Consider the following 17,730-nt stretch of genomic DNA (forward strand, 5'->3'; position numbering starts at 1 on the left):
TAAGGTGTTTGTGGCATGGATAGACCAATTCATTTTCCATCAATAGTGATAATCTCATCTTTGAATTAAGAAAACGATTTTTATTTAAACCATGTATTGCTTTTTAAGAAAAATAAGTACTTATTTTTGGTACACACATATTTTTGGAAGATTGAGGCAGAAAGATCCCTTGAAACCAGGTGTTAGATGAGCCTGGGCAACATAGCAAGACCCCATCTTGAAAGAAAGGAAGAAAGAAAGAAAGAAAAGAAAAGCAAGCCTGATTTCCCTTTCATGCTTCTCTTAACCAATTTTTTTTTCCTTTCTTCTTTTTCTTTGGATTTCTTTTTCTTTTTTTTAAGTCAGGGTCTCTCTATGTAGCCCAGGCTGACCTCGAACTTGCAGCAGTCCTGTTTTAGCCTCCAGAGTGCCAGGATTACAGGCATGGCTACTATTCCCCTGCTTAATCAATATTACATACCTAAGCCAAAAAATAGATAAATAGATAGATAGATAGATAGATAGATAGATAGATAGATAGATAGACAGATAGATAGTCAAGATTCCCATTGGAAAAAGGAGGCTGCTTTGATGGTTTTTGTAAAGCAGGGCTGAGCCCTGTATTCTCTCAGTGCTGAAAGAAGGCCTTGGAAAGTTTGGGGGGTGGGGTGCGGAGTAGGGTGCTGGAGGAATTGAGCACACCCTCCACCAGAAACTGTTTGCAAAACTGGCCCAAAGAGTTGCTTGTGGAAATATTTAGATCTCCCTCAAAGGCTGTCTCTGCCTCACGCTTACATCACTGAAGTAAAAACAGCCACTCGGTGAGCCGCTGAAGCCCTGACAGCCTCCTCCGGGGACAGTCTGCTCTTTCCCTGCTTGCCTCCTGCCCTGACCCCCAGGCTCCAGTGAAATCCTGTAGGTGAACTTCTCATTAGTTCTAGTCTTATTTTGAAGAAAAATAACCAGATTAAGAAGTGAGAAGACCCACCAGAGATTTTCTAATCCAGCTTCCTGTGTTCTAGCAGGTAAGGGATTTTATGGACGAGGAAAGGGCCCCTGCAGTGGTGAATGGAATTCAGAGTGATGCTGAGGTGATTCGGCTTGGGCTGGAAGCCTTGAGAATGCCTTCAGCGCTGCCTGCTTCCCATGCATCCATAAACCTCTGTCGGGTGTTTTTAAATGGGTTAAATGGATGACGCTCTCATTGCTAGCAATTAAATGTCCACTTGGACATGGTGGAATGATTCTGGGCTTTTCTTTGGATGGCAGTTTCCCCCTGAATTCATCCAGAGGCTGCACAAGCTAATAGTGGAGCAGGACGCATTTGATTTCAATATTTCTCTTCCCGTAAGTAAATAACCTGTGCTTTCACTTTGCAGTTCCCAAAGAATGACACTTTTAGCAATGTCTTCTGCTGTTTAGTGTCCTTTGTGTGCTTCTTGCATATTATAATATATCAATATCAATCCTCAGATCCTTCCCTGAAGTCATCCTATAGTACCTTACAGGCCTTGGAAGGTAATTACTGGTGTGTCCATTCCCAGGTTATAAGGTTATGTATCTGTGATTTAGACAGATCTTCTAATCTCTTAAGGGTTTTGTTTTGTTTTTGTTTTTGTTTTGCATGGGGGAGTGGGTAGCAGGGAAAGTTTGAGACAGGATCTCCTTAGGTAGTTTATGCTGGCCTGGAGCCTTCTAAACTAAGACGGAGGAAGGGCGCGTTCCATTTTTCTGATTTGAGACAACCATCTCCTGCTATTAGGTATTGGCACTCTGGGTTCTTAAGTCTTCCAACACGGATAGAACTTTTACTGTTGGGAGACTGAATCACACCACTGTCTCCACTGTTACTCCAGTTTGGAAACAGCAAATAATGGGACTTTTGGGCCTTCTTGATCACATGAGTTAACTGCTAATTCTCACAATCTCTCTCTCTCTCTCTCTCTCTCTCTCTCTCTCTCTCTCTCCCCCCTCTCTCTCTCTTTCCTGTTTAATATATTTAATCTACTATTAGTCTCATTTTGTTTTGAGAACTTTGCCTAACACAGAGGTTATTGTTAGCCTGGTGCAGATCAAACTGTAGTCACCCAGAGTGCTAGAGTTAACAGCCAGCATGGGACATATCAGAAAGGAGGACTCAAAAGCTCTCAGTGTGTGGGTGCATATGAGGGTTGGGAGGATATCTAGATATAAACCTTAATGCTATATAAAAACTGAGGTTCACAAATGAGTCAAAGTACCTGCATTGATTTTGTAATTAAAACTGTGAAAAAGGTAAGACTCTCAAGGCCAAAAATGAGAGGGGGAATAATTAACAATTTTGCAAAAACCAGAATCCTGCATATGGAAGACGTTTGTGTAGTATAGTGGGGCCCATGAGCTGACCTCACAAGGTGACACTGGACTCCATTTCTCTTGACCGAAATTTCCATATGTCTTCTCATCTCTCTAACCCTCTCTCCCAGTTCATCTTCTCTTGCCTAAATCTAGTCCCTGTGCTTGAATTTGTGATTGTGTTTTCTTTCTTAAAAGGCTTTGATGACTCAAGAGAATCCTTCCCTTAACGCTGCTAATTTTCCAAATTCCTCTTTCTCCTTCCTGTATATACCAAACTTCTATAAGGAGAAATAGCATAGCCACTTTTGTTGAATGTCACTATGTGTCTAGCTCTGGGCTAAACAACTAAAATAGATGGTCTCATTCATTTCTCATGACACTAATATGTTATGGATATTAATTTAATTTAATATAGGAAGGTCTAACACTCGATTGAGTAATGTTTTTCCCAAGGACACACAGTATATGCTGAAATCTGGATCCACAGTTCTTAACCAGTAAATCCCCTCATCTTCTTGATCCCCAGTAATTTATTTGTGAATCCACCATGTTGAAACTGCTTTCCTCTTGCTTAGTCTCCATTCTGCTTGGCCTTGTCTCTGTTGAACATATTTTCTTCTAGACTTTTTGTGAGGTCATATCGATCTCTTTCATTATACAAACATCTTCCATGTGCAGGATTTTGGTCTTTGCATAATTATTAATTATTCCTTTCCTCCCTTTTTTTTGGCCTTGACAGTCTTATATTTTTCACAATTTTAATTGCAAAATCAATGCAGGTACTGTGACTCATTTGTGAGCCTCAGTTTTTACATAGCATTATGATTGATACCTAAATATTCTCCCAAACTTTATTTCGCCCCTAGGTGGGGCTTTCAGGAGATGACTAGATCATGGGTCTCTTACTCTAAAATGCAATAGCCCATGATCTCATTTTATGTAGAAACGATCTTACCTTTCTTTACCATGATCCACTAAGAACCAGAAACAAAATGGAAAATGCATTAATTCAGAGAAGGACAAGGCTGATTGGGGCTGGTCTCGTTAATTAACCTATTAGAGTTGTGCGTGTGACCCTAGTGTGGTAGGCCACACTGCCACAGGGAATGTGCCCCATGACACAACACTCATTTTAGTTATCTTTGTGGGATTAAAATCCCTTGAGTTTTAGTTTTGGTAAGAAAAATACATTTTTCTTCAAACCGAGACCTAATCTCACTATATAGTCTAGGTGGCCTTGAAATCAAATCCTCTTTCCTCAGCCTCCCAAATGCTGAGATTACAGATATATTCCACCAAACCCAGATGGAATACAAATTCTTGCAGATTAAATGAGAGAATGGAAAACATTAAAACTCTAAATTTTTTTAAGCTCTAAAATTTTAAAAACATCTACATTATTGCTCTTTATTTCTATGAAATTCATTAGGAAAACTGCAATCAAGTATCTCCTAAAGTGTTATTTCACTTTTTGAAATTGACTGCTAGCTGTGCTACTCTGAGAGAGATGCTACCCTCTAGGATTTGCCTGGGTCACACAGAAAGACAGCTGAAATCGGTCGTCATTATGTATCAGATAAACGCAGTACATCGAACTCCTTTCAAACGGATAAAACAAGATATGTTGCAAAGCATTCTAAACACACGTTCTCTCTGTTTTTGCCTTGTTAGCAAAACTTTGCTAGTGAACTATCTTTCCTTGTTAAAAAAGAACCCAAAAACCTTGATTTTTATTTCAAGACTGTGCTTTTCCCATGTGGCTTCAGAGAGTATAAAAGAATGAAGGAACATATTTGCAAAGGGAAGATGAGACAAAAGAAACAATCAGAACTACATTTTTATTTAAATTTTAGCTTGGAGTCTTGTATACTTTTGTAATTCAGAGCTTTACATGAATTTCATCATCAAAAAAACTTTAAGGGGAAACAGAAATTTCCTTCATTAAAACCATTTTACTTTATATGTATGTGTTTATATGGGAACAAAACAAAACTGATGAGAAACAGCTGAATGAACATGTGGTTTTAAAAATGTTGCATTATGTAAAAGAAGAAAGCCTTTCAGATTCCCACATCACACATATGATGCTTTGTCCCTATGGACTCCTTAAAAAAAAAAAAGGATATCAAATTCCAAAGTGACTTTGCAGGTGACCCAGCTTCTAGAATTACATTCTATATGTATAGGGGAAAAGTGTGTTGATGGTTTCCCTAGCATACTTGCTACATACACCCACGCACACATTTGAAACCAAATGTTTCAAATGTGATAAATCTAGGTCCATTATATATAAAATGAGAAGGATAACACATGTATCTGCAGAACATCAGGGACCAAAAATATCGAAAGTCTTAAATTTTGTGCTAGCAAAGTAGGTTGTCTTCAAAATGCACCATACCTGGACATCAATGGAATTTCTACAGTTACCTTTTTAAAAACTCTGGGATATTAAAAAAAAAGTATTTAACCAAAGAGCTTTCCTTCATGGGTCACTAGAACTCAAAATAACTGAATTCTTGAGAGCTCAGAGGAATAATGTGATTCCACATAGCAGAGTTGGCATAGATGTGGGCATTTCAATTTCATTCATAATGCTTGAGTTTGCTGCCAAATCTTTAAGTCTTTTTAAATTGAATTAAGTGTCTATGAAAGAATTATGCTGCCTTAAAAGAAAGGACAACTTTATAAGAGAATATTTATTTCACTCTTCTCCCGCTAAGTACAATTTTCATCTTGGAAAATGTTTTAATATATACAAGATAGATAATATACAGCTAGTTCATCCAAAAGAACAGTTTTGTGCTTTCATTGTTCTTTTTTTATACCTAATCTTGTAATCTGAACAACTATTTTGAAGATAATAATATGCAATATATTAACTGGTGTTAATTTCTTATTATTTTGCTTTGAAATTCTGTATTCTTTTTATTCTTATTTTTGAATTTAAAATAAAAAAAAATTTAAAAAGGAGGAATTTCATAATGAGTGGCAATAATGCAAGTGGAGAGGGAGAATGGAAAGAAATAATCCAAAACACAGTGGTTCTAACTGCATCCTGCCTTCTCTTCCCAGTAATCTGTTGTCCATAAAATACTTTGATCTTATAAAATAGAATCAAAGTCTACAAAAAGGCAGAGCAGAAACAGTAGAGTTCATTTAATGCTCAGGATTTGAAATATATTAACCAGATAAGTTCTATTTTCATTGTCAGACCAAATATTATAGCTCAACAAGTAGCATATTTGGTCAAAATAATTGAGGTAAAAATTCATATGTTGGGAATCGTACTATATAAACAGATATTGAAAGAGTTTTAGTGGTAGTTTAGGGTCAAAAACTCCCAGGTTGTGCCAGGCATGGTATTGCATACCTGAAATTCTAGCACTCTGGGAGGCTGAGGCAGAAGATCACAAGTTTAGGCCCACCTTGAGCAATTTAGTGACTTAGCAAGATCCTATCTCAAATGCTAACACTAATGCTAATAATAAAAGGATTGAAGGTTCATAGCTGGAGAGGGGTACCACGTTCATACACTGTATCAGAACTCAAGTAGGCAGTGATCATATCACGATGTTTCTTCAGGACCTGAGTCTCTTTGTTCCTGTTCAGCATGCCTTGCAATAGCAATCCCAGCAGCAGAGCCCAGACAGCGGCCCGAGGAGATCCAGCTGCAGGCCTGTGCCCTGCTCCTAACACACAGTCCTCAGAGGCACCACCTGACTCCAGGGCAACCACAGCGGAAAGCAATTATGATACTGGGCTGCGCTGATGGTCTCAGAATCTGCTTTTCACGGGCTTTGTTTGCTCATTTGCTCTTCCTTATCCATAACTATCACTTGTTATTGGCCATTCCTGTGGAGCATTCTTATTCACTTCTCACTTGAACTGAATTGCTGTACCAGCCTCGTGGTTGTTTTAACTCCCCCCTCAAATCTGTACACTTATGGATTGCAGCCTGCATCTTCAATGCTGTCATTTTCCTTCTGAGCCAACCTGGCACAGTGCTCAGAGGCTGGGCACTGTGCATCAGACAAAATTCAAATCCAAGTTCATCTTTAATTAGTGTAAACAAGTCACTCTGTCCTCAAAACCACTTACCAATCTGTAGATATGTTAATTTTTGCATGGTTGTCAAATGTATGAAATAAGATTACATCAATTAAACCTTAGAATACAGCTAGTGCAGTCCTTAACATGTAGCAGGTAAATGAATAAATGAGTATAATTATAAGTGAATATAAAATTACTTCCTGTTCTTTTTCACTTCACCTATTGTTATCTATTATTTATTCCCGAGGACTTCATCGAGTTACCAGGTCTTGGTCTCTTAGTCTCAGAGTTTTGCAATCCAGTCAAACAAAAACATAAAGTTATAATTAACATAACATAATATAACCAGTGAGAATACTTTGAGATGGCAAAACTATACAAGTACTATGAAACTGCTTTGTAACACAGGGCTTCATAGAAGAGATTTTTTTCCCAGGATAAACAGGAGTGTGGTGGAGAGATAGGGACAGTTATATATACAAATATGAAGGCTTATGCATGTTCAGGGAGAGGAGGTGGTGCTCTGAAGGAAAAAAATAACTGCTGATTTGTGAAAAGCTTTGAAAATCATTATAAGGAGTCTGGACTTTATATAGGCAAAGGGGGAAAAAATGCAAGGTCACATGACATGAACCAAGAGGCTCACGATACAGTGGAAAAAACTGCCCCGAAGGATGGGGACACTTTTGTCCTATCTCTCTTACCCTGGATTCATCAGAAGTGTTCAAGGGGTGGAGAATGATGTGGCCTAACTAGGTCCCCTGAACTCAGTGGGGCTTCTTTCCCTCACAAACAGCAAGCATCACTAAACCCCAGGACAGACCTCTGGAAAGCTGCAGTTCTGGGGAGCTGTTTTCCAGGATTGATCATACAGAAATTCACCTAAATATTGGGTTATTCTTTGTTCTAGCAACTATGAGGTCTCTTTATAGAATGAGAGGAAAGTGACAATCCCTACTTGAGTGACACCTCCATTAAAAGAGAAATGAAATCCTTGAAATGGAAGAAAACAGAAGAATTCAGCCATCTGATTCTATAAACATCAGCTGGTGTCGGGAGGATGAGAGGGGACCGTTAGTGCTGGTAGGGCCTCTATCAGTCCCAGCAGCGCACTAGATGCCTCATATACATGACTTCATTTGTCTTCTCCATAACCTGGTAAGTAGGTGTTTTTGCTCCTAGTTGAATTCAAGACTTGCACTAGCTTAATCATTACTAGATTCTCAAATAGTTCCCTTTATGTCTTTTTTTTTCTGGGCATAAGCACCACACCCTATGTTCTTTCCCTAGTAGATGGTTACTTGTAATTAGTTTCAAGCTCAGTTGAAAATTCTTACTGGAATGGCCCAATAGGAAACAAAAGAATGTTATATTGAATAAGGATGAAGTAACCAGATTTTATATTTTTAGACTGGATGGGAATTCTGGCTTATTCATCATTTTAGGAGTAATTTTCTTTCATGGCCCATCACTCATTCATTCAACAAATAGTTAACTTTTTGGAACCATGCTTTTGGCTGAGGTCAGGCTCAACAAAAGGTTATGCCCACTCACACTGTGTCCCTGATCATTTTATTCTGCCTCTTGAAATGTGCTAATACAGTGTAACCTTTCCTGTGAATTTCCAAGGCAAATTAAAACTTTTTTCTTTCAAATTAGAGGCAATGTTGGATTATCACATGAAACTCCAGATGCTATTCCTTTCAGTAGGATTTGATGAAGTTTTATTAAAGCTGACAAAAGAAGATTCAGAGAAATACTGTCAACACTACTAATCAGCATTTAATATGGAAGCTTGCTACCATTGAAGTCTTGACAAGTGAAATGGTTGGTTATTCTTGCAATAGAAGCAAAGACACTAAGCCGGTCAGTAATGTGGAAGAAATTCTCAACCATGGGTCTAATGTGAACATCATTTTGGATCTACATTGGTCTCCACTCATATAATACCAAGGGTTGAATCATGATTGGCAGTCCTGGGACAACGAGTGCCAGCAATTACATTTTCTAACATCCTCTGCAAACCACATGCTTCTCTGGGGCTCACTGCCAACACAACTCATATTCCTGGATATATAGGGACATAAATCTCTTTGCAGGAAGCAGAAACCAAGCTAGGTGCTTAAGTAGACAAGGTACTTAAGAACTTAGGCAGAGAAATGCAGTGCCATGCAGCATCTGATTTGCTAATGACAACATTCACTGAGGATTTGCAAGCCTGGGGATCCCTCTCCAACTCTTCAGGTCTCTGATGTGGGGCAGACATTCTGGGGCCTCCATGGGGTCTCTAGGCCACAGACCTCTCAAAAGCTGCAGTTCTGGGGAGCTGTTTTCCAGGACTGTCATACAGAAGTTCATCAAAATATTGGGTAACTCTTTGTTCTAGCAACTATGAGGTTTCTTTATAGAATGAGACAGATTTCATGGTACAGATTTCATGACAAGCAAGGGCGTCAGGATCCCTGAATCACAGGGGCACAAGAGAATCATTTATCATAAAGTATCTGCTAGCAAAACATAAAATTTCTCCTCTAGGCCCAGCGATTTAGTTCAGCGGCATAAATGCCTGCCTGGAAAGTACAAGGTCATGAGTTCAATCCCCGGTACAAAAAAAAGAAAAAGTCCTCTCTTAGAAATTCATGCCCTGGGATAAACTTCCCTCTCTTTCCACAGCTTCCTTTGTGGGATGCAAACCTCTGAGAGGTAGGAATGTACCGGAGAAAATAAGTGGAGGAAAGAATAAAGATGAGAGAGCCATAGAGCGACAGTAGTGGTGGAGATGGGAGAGAAACTATAACCACTGGTTACTTTACGATTCTCAGGGACCAGGCATGTCCATTTATCACTGTTTTCCAGCACTTTGCATAATACCTGGCACAAGGTGGGCACTTAAAAGGGATGTGTTGAATGATATGAATTAGCAGGGCATAGAACTGCCACTCTTCTCCCTAAGACTAGGAACACATTAGAACAAAGGCTCCAGGATGCCCATGATCCAGGCAGAAGCTAACATAGCCCACTGTCATGAGGTCCAATGCCTTGACCAGGTGAAGTCTCTGCTGTCAGTTGGTATCTGCTCACCACCACGTTTGGCCACAGAATGTCTTCTGATTGGAGCATTTAATAGTAAAGCAAATTTGCTTTCCATCCTTGCGTAGGGAGTAGCCCTGGCTTGTCCAAACCTAGAAACAAGCAGTGTGTTCACATCCAAAGACTTCAAAGAACCAGGGCAGACAGCTTCTGATTCACTCTCCCAAAAGCTTCTGCCAAGCAGTGAGAGTCAGGGTGAGGCCACGCTTGATGGCTGCCCTCAGGGACTGCAGTGAACTTGCATGGCAGCCATCCTGGTGGGACAGTGGAGCCAGCCTCCTCTGCTCCTCAAAGAGACATGGCCTCACCCTCTCAACCAGCCATGGAGCCCTGGTAGATCTGTTGTCTGGAACATAAGAGTAGCTAGAGATGTTTTTGTAGGATCCTTTTATGAGGGCAGAGTGTACTTTGCCTCCCCATTTAAAGACCACACCTTTGAAAGTCAGACTCCTGGAGAAATGCTTTGTAGCCCTGAGCACACTAAAAACCATTTGCCTTGGAAAGATATATGGATAAAGTAGTGAAAGGTGCTCTGCTGCTGAATTAATACTTCATGCATCACAAGCAATTTACCTGCCAAAGTGCTAGTTGTATCTCGGTGGAAGAGAAATGAGTGGGGGAAGGAGGCTCCAAATCACCGGCGTGGCCAATGAACGTGAGAACTGCGGCATGTTGAGTGGGAAGATGCAGAGATAATTATTTGCTTATGAATCTCTAAGCAGCCTCATTCACAAAATAGAGAAAACTGTCACTGTTAGTGCCAGATTTATTCCAGCTAGCAGGAAGCAGCGAAACCGAATCAGGTTTCTGCATTTTGCATAAATTTAGTGGTGCTACATTAAGTTTTATATTTTTCCAAAGATGGCATCACAAAAATACCACAAACTGGGAGACACAAACTAACAGAAATTCATGTCTTTATGGTTTTGAAATCCAAAAGTCCAAAACTTATGGGAACTCCACAGATTTGATTTCTTCTGAGATCTTGCTCCTTGGTCTTTTTCCCCTGTGTCCCCAAAGGGTCATAACTGCACTTGTGTGTCAAGGACATCCTTTTTTTTACAGGAATAACAGTCATACTGCAGCAAAACTCTCCCTAAAGACCTCAATTTACCTTAATTACCTCTTTAAGGGGCTCCCTCCAAATAGATTGAAGGACTATGGATGCGATGTCAAAATACGAATTTGGGGGAGGAAACTATCCACCCCATAACAAGCTCCAAAAGGAGGTGATATTTTCCAAGGAGAAGATGGAGAATGTCTCCCAGTACTGTAGCTCTGCATTCACATGGGATGCCAGGAATCCCTTAACCCTAACTCACGTGTGGTAACGTCCTTGTACTCCTGAGGACTTCACGGGTCTCTGAGAACTATGAGAGCAGACGATGATGAAGACATCATTATTGTCTTACCAAGGAAAAGGTGAAACTTAGCTTTGTTTTTTCTCCTCTGCCTGCTGAGCCTGCCTTGATTAGTGAGAGTGAAGTGGCACAGCAAAATCTGGATTCTCAGGCCAAATGCACTGCACGGGAGACCCACCTCTGCCATTTATGAGGTAGTTAAAACAACCTAACCTGCTAATAAAAACAATCATGACAAGGCAAGGAATGAAGCAATTAAATCCCCAGTTCTAGCCAGTACTTAATATGAAGCTCAAAGTCTTAAATGAGCCAGGATTCTGCAAACAATGCATTTGTTAAAACAAGCCAGTCTGCTCATGACAGAGAGTCCACATTAATTCTTAGCTCAGGAGCTCGTTACTTATAATGTAGGTCAAGGAGTTTATGTCAGCTTGGCTCAGTTCGTCTTTGAGTATTATAATTTGCAAATTAGAAAAAGCAAAGTGTTCTAATTTAGGGGGCTCCATCACTCATGGGCCTTCAGTAGGCTCAAATGTACCCTTTGGGTAGAAAAAGAACAAGCCACCAAATTCAGTGGGTTCCACGACCTACATTCATCCCCCACATTTCCACCTAACAGAAAAGGAAAACAAATACAACTATGGAGCTTTGAAAAAATAAAGATTAAGCAAAAGGTATGAAGTTCACCTGTGGGCCAGGAGCTAGTGACAAACATTCTCTCTTCGCTCAGGGTCCCAAGGAAGAAACAAAGCTTCAGGAAGAAAAGGGAGTTTGACAAGATCTTTGCTTTTTTTAAACTAGAATTGACTGAAACCCTCCACACTCTTCCTCCCACTGAAGGTGGAGTGCTTGTTTAGGCCAGTGTCTGACATGTACCCCCTCTTCTTAAAAATCTCCAGTGGCTCCAAGGGTTTTGCATCAACATGCAGCTTCTTAAGCTGGTCTCTCTGGATGGCTGCTCCTCATACACAGGTCAGCTGCCTTGCTGCCTTCTGCAAGGCCCGTGTCCTTCCCAGGCTGCCTCCCCTTTAGGAGCTCTGGCCCTTCCTCTGGACATGCTCTCCTGTGTTATCTTTTTCTCCTGAACCAGAACTCATCCTTCAGTTTCCAGTCCCATGGTCCCAAATGCAGGAAAGACTTCTCTGCTTCCTGAAATTAGGCCGCACCCTCTGACACTAACTCTCATGCAGCCCATCGCTGCCCATCTTCGGCTCTCACCACAACACACTCCTTTGTGTGATGACAGCTTGACAATTCAGTTATCCACAAAGGTCACCAGTGCAGGGACCCTGCCTGTCTTTGCTCATTACAGTGCTTCTTAAAGTCCCTCACAGGGGAGGCACTCAGGTGCCCTGTAGGTGCACAGGAGGTGCTCAATAATTGTTTCTGAATGGAAGAAGAAATTAGGAAAATAAGTATGTTTGTACCACTTTATCCTTTTTTATATATTCTGCTCCTAGAATGGAGAAAATGGCTCAGTGGCAGAACAGGAAATATAAATTCACAATGAGAATAATTGCTCCTTCCTACAGAACTCTTTGTCACGGTGTCATGGTGATTTATACAATGGCCAGGTGAATAGCATTTGTCATCTCCCCTGCTGGACTGCATCAAGGGCCATATTTTATTCCCCTTCAGATCCACTGTATCCAGCACAAGGGAAGAACTTACACTTTCCTCCAAAGGGGGAAAAACACACATAATAGGCTATAGGAATAAAATTTCTCAGCTCAGATGCAAGGGAATTTCGAGCATAGATAGATGGATTAACTCCAGGGAGGAAGAGGAAACGCTCTGATTTTACAACAAAGGAAGAAAGAACAGATGTAGAAATAAAAATAGACAAAGGTGAAGGGATGAGGAGGGGAACATTTGTGCCAGGCACCGGTGTCTGCCCAGTTTCAGCCCGTCACTGGCAAAGTCCTTGGGTAAAGATGAAGGTGGTTGGGAGAGAGGAATGGAGCCTGCAAGAGAGCAGAGATGGTCTGAAAAAGCTACTTTTGGGAGAAAGCCAGACATTTTATTTTTAAAAAAGGCAGGAAGTTATAAAAGCAAGCATCAAGAGCTTCAGCTGGTTTGGCATAAATACATTCTTGAAATTTCTCCAACTGTGCTTTGCAACATGAATACAGAGCTCGAGGAAAGGACCAAGAGGCTGTGTGTTAATAATGCTAAATGGAGAGTCCAGGCTGGGGCAGAAGTCCAGCGACACCACTGTTGATAAAGGTGGGGGGACTCTGGTGGCCAGAAATCTTGATGATGGCTGAAGGTCTGGACTCAAGCCCCTCAAAGCTGTGAGTGGGTTGGGAGTGGTGGTGCACATCTGTAAATCCCAGCACTGTAGGAGGCTGAGGCAGGAGGATGGCAATTTCAAGCCCAGCCTTAGGTAGGCTGTGTCAAAATAAAATAAAAAGGGTTGAGGATGTAGGTCAGTGTGTGGCTCTGGGTTCAATATTCAGTACCACTAAGGGTCTGCTCATAAGAGTTCCTTCTGGAATCCACACACTGTTGCCTTCAGTCTTCACTACAGGCCAGAGATCATCAGCCTGGAGCTGGGGAACCTATGTTAGCATGAGTTTGGGATCAGTGCCCACTAGGATGAGACCACAAGCCAAGTGTTTGAGCCCCCTAAGAGGGTGCAGCTGGGCCTTGGACACAGATGGTGGGCAGCGTGGGGAGGTGATGAGAACAAAGGGAGGTGACGGGCTCTACCCAAATGGGTGCTAAAAAGGCAGCATCACCCCTTCCTCACCACACCTCAACACACAGACACACACACACACAGAGACACACAGAGACACGCACACACACACACACACACACACATGCACACACAAACACACACATCCCTCTTTCCTTTTGAAGGGCCCAATAAGAAAACACAAGTTTCTATAGGAAAGGATACTGAGACAGAGTGATTTAGAGAATGCCACACTTCCTATAAAATGTGGAGATGAAGAAATAAAGAGATTTATAATGAAATGGAATGTGCCTAAAGCAAAATCAAGTCATAACATAAGGCCAGGCATGGTGGTCCCAACACTCAGGAAGTTGAGACAGGAAGATCCTGAGTTTGGCAGCCAGGGTTATACAGTGAGACTGTATCTCAAAAAAGAAAAAATCAGGGAAAGAAAAACAAAGCAGAAAATTAAGAAAGAAGGGGAGAGAGAGAAAAAGAGAGGAGGGAGAGAAAGAGAGAAAGAGAGAGAGACAGAGACAGAGAGAGACAGAGAAAGACAGAGAGACAGAGAGAGAGGGAGAAACAGTGTATCATGTTACTGAGAAGCACCTTTGGCCAAAGTTCACCTTGGCCTGGTCTTGGTATGTAGGGACTTATAGGTGAAGCTGGGAAACTAAGAAACTGACATTGGCCACAAGACAATGTCAGGTCCCCTGGCACTGCTGTGTTGTCCTCAGTTCAAGGAGAAAGCTTAGTTCTTTAGTGAACACAGATACATGATAAGAGATTAGGGAGCCAAACTTGTGTAGTTAAAAAAATGCTTTGCTGTTAGAAGAATCAGGCAATTGGACAAAGGTGACTCAGAGGGCTGGCATCTGCCCAAAGAAGGGATGACTCTCCCAAGGAGAGGAGCCCGGTTCTATGAAGTCCTAGTGCATGCACTGCCACCTATAAAGCCTCAAAGGCGTGAGTTTACCAAATTCTCTGGAGTAGACAAAGTGAATAGGTCCCTCCACATTACAAGAGCTATTGAAGGGATCTGGGAGTGAAGTTCCATGTGACAAGGGCAACAAAGACCTGCTTGGTAGCAGATTTGTAAAGACAGACAGCAAGGTAGGCTGGTGTGAATTCATTCTTTCGGCTTCTTCTCTGCATGAAGCCAGACACCTGTGCTCGGCAGCTCCCTTCTGTCTACCTGCAGCCTCCCCACCTGGCCACGGAGGGGTTCACCATCAGAACCAGGAGCAGAGGATTCTTCCGGAGATGTGCAGTGTTTGCTGGGGGCGGGGTGGGTTGGTACAGGACGAGTGCAGGAGGAAATGAATCTAGTAAAGAAGGTACCAAAAACATTGCAAATGTGATAGCAAAATAGAGTCTGATGTGTTGAACACCCACATGCTTACATCTAGTTTTGTCTAATCAATTCTCACACACTCTAAATGTTTCTGAGAGGGATTATGATACACTTGAGGGCTCCTGGGACTCCCTCTCTCTCCCGTTTCCCTCTATTGCTTCCTCCTCAGAGGGTAATAACCGCCACCCCAAACTGCATCTTTACTTTTCACATGAATGCAGAGTATTATTTTTTAAGTTTTACAAGCTTATTTAAATGTGGCACTGAGCTACGAAAAATCACAGCACTTTGGGGAGGCTGAAATAGGTAGACTGACTTTCACCCCAGCCTGGGTAATTTAACAACTTAGTATCAAAATTTTAAAAAGGGGCAGGGGATGTAGCTCAGTGCAGATGCTTTGGGTTCAATTTCTAGTATATATCTGTTTTAAAAACTGCCTTTGGTTTTTTAACAATACTTCTGTATTTTTTTCAGGCAATATCGTTTTCGGGATTCGTTCATGGTGATAATTGTACCTCAAGTTTGTTTAGTTTATCTGCTTTACAGTATTTGATTGAACAAATAAACTATATTATCCACCTACTTTTTCCATTTATGAGCATTTGTTTCCAGCCTTTTTTTTAATACATCATAGTGCCATAAACATTTCATTCATGTTCCTTTGTGAAACTGCAATACTTATCTTTCCTTCCTTCCTCTCTCCCATCTTTCTGCCTTCTTTCCTTTCTTCCATGCTAGGGGTTGAATCCGGGGCCATGTTATTGAGCTATACGCCCAGCCTTTTTCCTTAATTTTTTTTTTTTTTTTTTGAGACAGGCTACCAAGTTGCCCAGGTTGGGCTTGAATTTGCAATTCTGCCTCAGCCATCTGGAATCCTGAGACCACAGTCACATGCCATCATGCCACATTGTAATGTTTTCCTGAAAGGACAGATCAGAAAGTAGCATTTGTGGTTGGTTCCATTAAAATAGTAATGGTATTTGATACTAGAGAAAGCTTTTATCTGTTTCTCTCATTGCAACATTTCTTGTATCTAGAATACTACTGGAGGAGCAGACACTCCATAATTACTTGCTGAATGAATGAAGGAATGAAAGTTTGGTTTTGCTCACCTGAGCCTTAAGAGGGAATTCTTACTTTTGGTAAACTTACTCATAACTCCTATGAGTTTATTTTATTTTATTTGGTACTGGGGATCGAACTCATGACCTCGTGCTTGTCAGGTAAGCACTCACAGCATTGAGCTAAATCCTGGCCCATCCATACGCATTTTAAACCTACCTTATAAAAATGGCATTAAAAATCTTTCCTCAAACAATCATGATAATACATTTGTCCCTTAATAACATCAAATAGCATGAACAATAGTCAACCTTGGTATACCCACAATTCTAGGATTTAGGGATTTTTGCACTCATTTAGAAAATAAGGATAGAAGAAAATATGGGTATTATATTGTAGAGATGTATGGATATATATATAGCCAGCAGAAAGAAAATTTGTGGTTGCAAATTCTAGTGCTTGCCTCTCCTTGCCATGCACCTGGCAGGCTGCCTTTCCTACCCTTTTACAGACACACCATTCAACCATGACCTGTCCCAGCCAAAGAAAGATGTGACAAGCTGGGCAGGGGTGGAACAGCCTCCACATGACCTTCTTATTGGTCTCTCTTCTCTTTGTTTGATTTACTTGAGCAAGACACAGGCCTTTGCTATGCTAATCCACTGAGATTCAAGAGGTGTCAGGTTGCCAAGGACTAGTTCAGCCTTGCCTAACTGAACAAGATTACTGAAGAAGCCGTTCACAAACAACTAGACCTTCATTTTCCACGTAACTTCAGGACTTTTTCACTGGTCTGCCTCTCTAGTTCTAGGGTCAAAGGATGCTGCTGTTTTTTGGCCTCAAGATAACAAAACGGGGAAAGATTTAGAAAGGGTAACTCTAGTTCGTACTCAGGATAAAGAGCACTGGCAAAGCAAAGTTACACAATCAGAACTGGTACTTTGAAATCCCAGACCCAAGTGAATCTACACCTCCTTCCACAATCTGTGGCCACAGAGATTTAATCTTCACAATAGTTCCTTTTCCTGTGCTCAGATTACCTTAAACCTAACTGGAAAGCCCTTCCACCAAACAAAGGTAGACACACAATTCAGTGCAATTCTATGTTTGGCCATGCTTGATTCTATGTCAGGCAAACACACTGCTTCCCTAAAGTTACTACTTTCTACTGAAATGCTGCTACATGCTTTATTAAAGATGTATTAATAAAGAATATCATTTTGAAAATCTGTGCATTTTTATCTGATTTTTTTTCTTTGATGTTAAATATTATTTTCCTTATTGCTATGCTTTGAGTTTTACTCTCACTTAAATGTGATCATTTATAGCAATTTTCCCAGGGGATAATTTCCTTTCTTTTCATCTTTTTCAATTAAAAGTAGACAGAAGATATTTTTTCAGTGTAAAACCTAAAACTCAGAAGCCACAAAGGCTTCTGTCCTGGCCCCTGGGCAACTTGTCATGTGACAGTTTTGCAAATAATGTCAATTTTTCTATTCTCTCGTTGGTCTAATCATGTTGAATCTGGATCTTGGACTATTTAGGTTAGCATAAAATGTGTCTTGGAAATAGTTGCTTCAGTAAAAGAGGAGTCACAGTTTTGAGCCATGGTGTAATCATAAGGTAAAGAGAAGGCTCCTACTTCAAAGAACGGAAAATTCCACATAAGCAACCCAACTAATGTGGAAAGCTGCAGGGATGAACCTAGTTATAGCTAAATAGAAACCATGTTCACGAGGCAGGTGCTAAAGTTTGCAAATTTCAACAGGAAGTAAAAAAATCCCATGCAGGGTCCAGAATACGTATCATGGCTGTGT

The 17,730-nt window shown here is 40.9% G+C and overlaps 1 protein-coding gene and 1 long non-coding RNA gene across 3 annotated transcripts in view; one reads left to right on the top strand and one right to left on the bottom strand.

Moving 5' to 3' along the window:
• The window catches only part of Psd3 (pleckstrin and Sec7 domain containing 3), a 505,243-nt gene that overhangs the window by 449,840 nt on the left and 37,673 nt on the right, over window positions 1-17,730 (bottom strand). The window lies entirely within an intron of this gene.
• Window positions 802-17,140, top strand: LOC134472698 (uncharacterized). The gene is made up of 3 exons (XR_010042626.1): window positions 802-1,004; window positions 7,277-7,524; window positions 8,026-17,140. It is a non-coding gene; the product is annotated as an uncharacterized LOC134472698 (long non-coding RNA).

The sequence above is a fragment of the Cavia porcellus genome, unplaced genomic scaffold (genome assembly GCF_034190915.1).
Source record: "Cavia porcellus strain 051 isolate PalLab524CR breed Dunkin Hartley unplaced genomic scaffold, mCavPor4.1 scaffold_24, whole genome shotgun sequence".
Taxonomy (NCBI): Eukaryota; Metazoa; Chordata; class Mammalia; order Rodentia; family Caviidae; genus Cavia; species Cavia porcellus.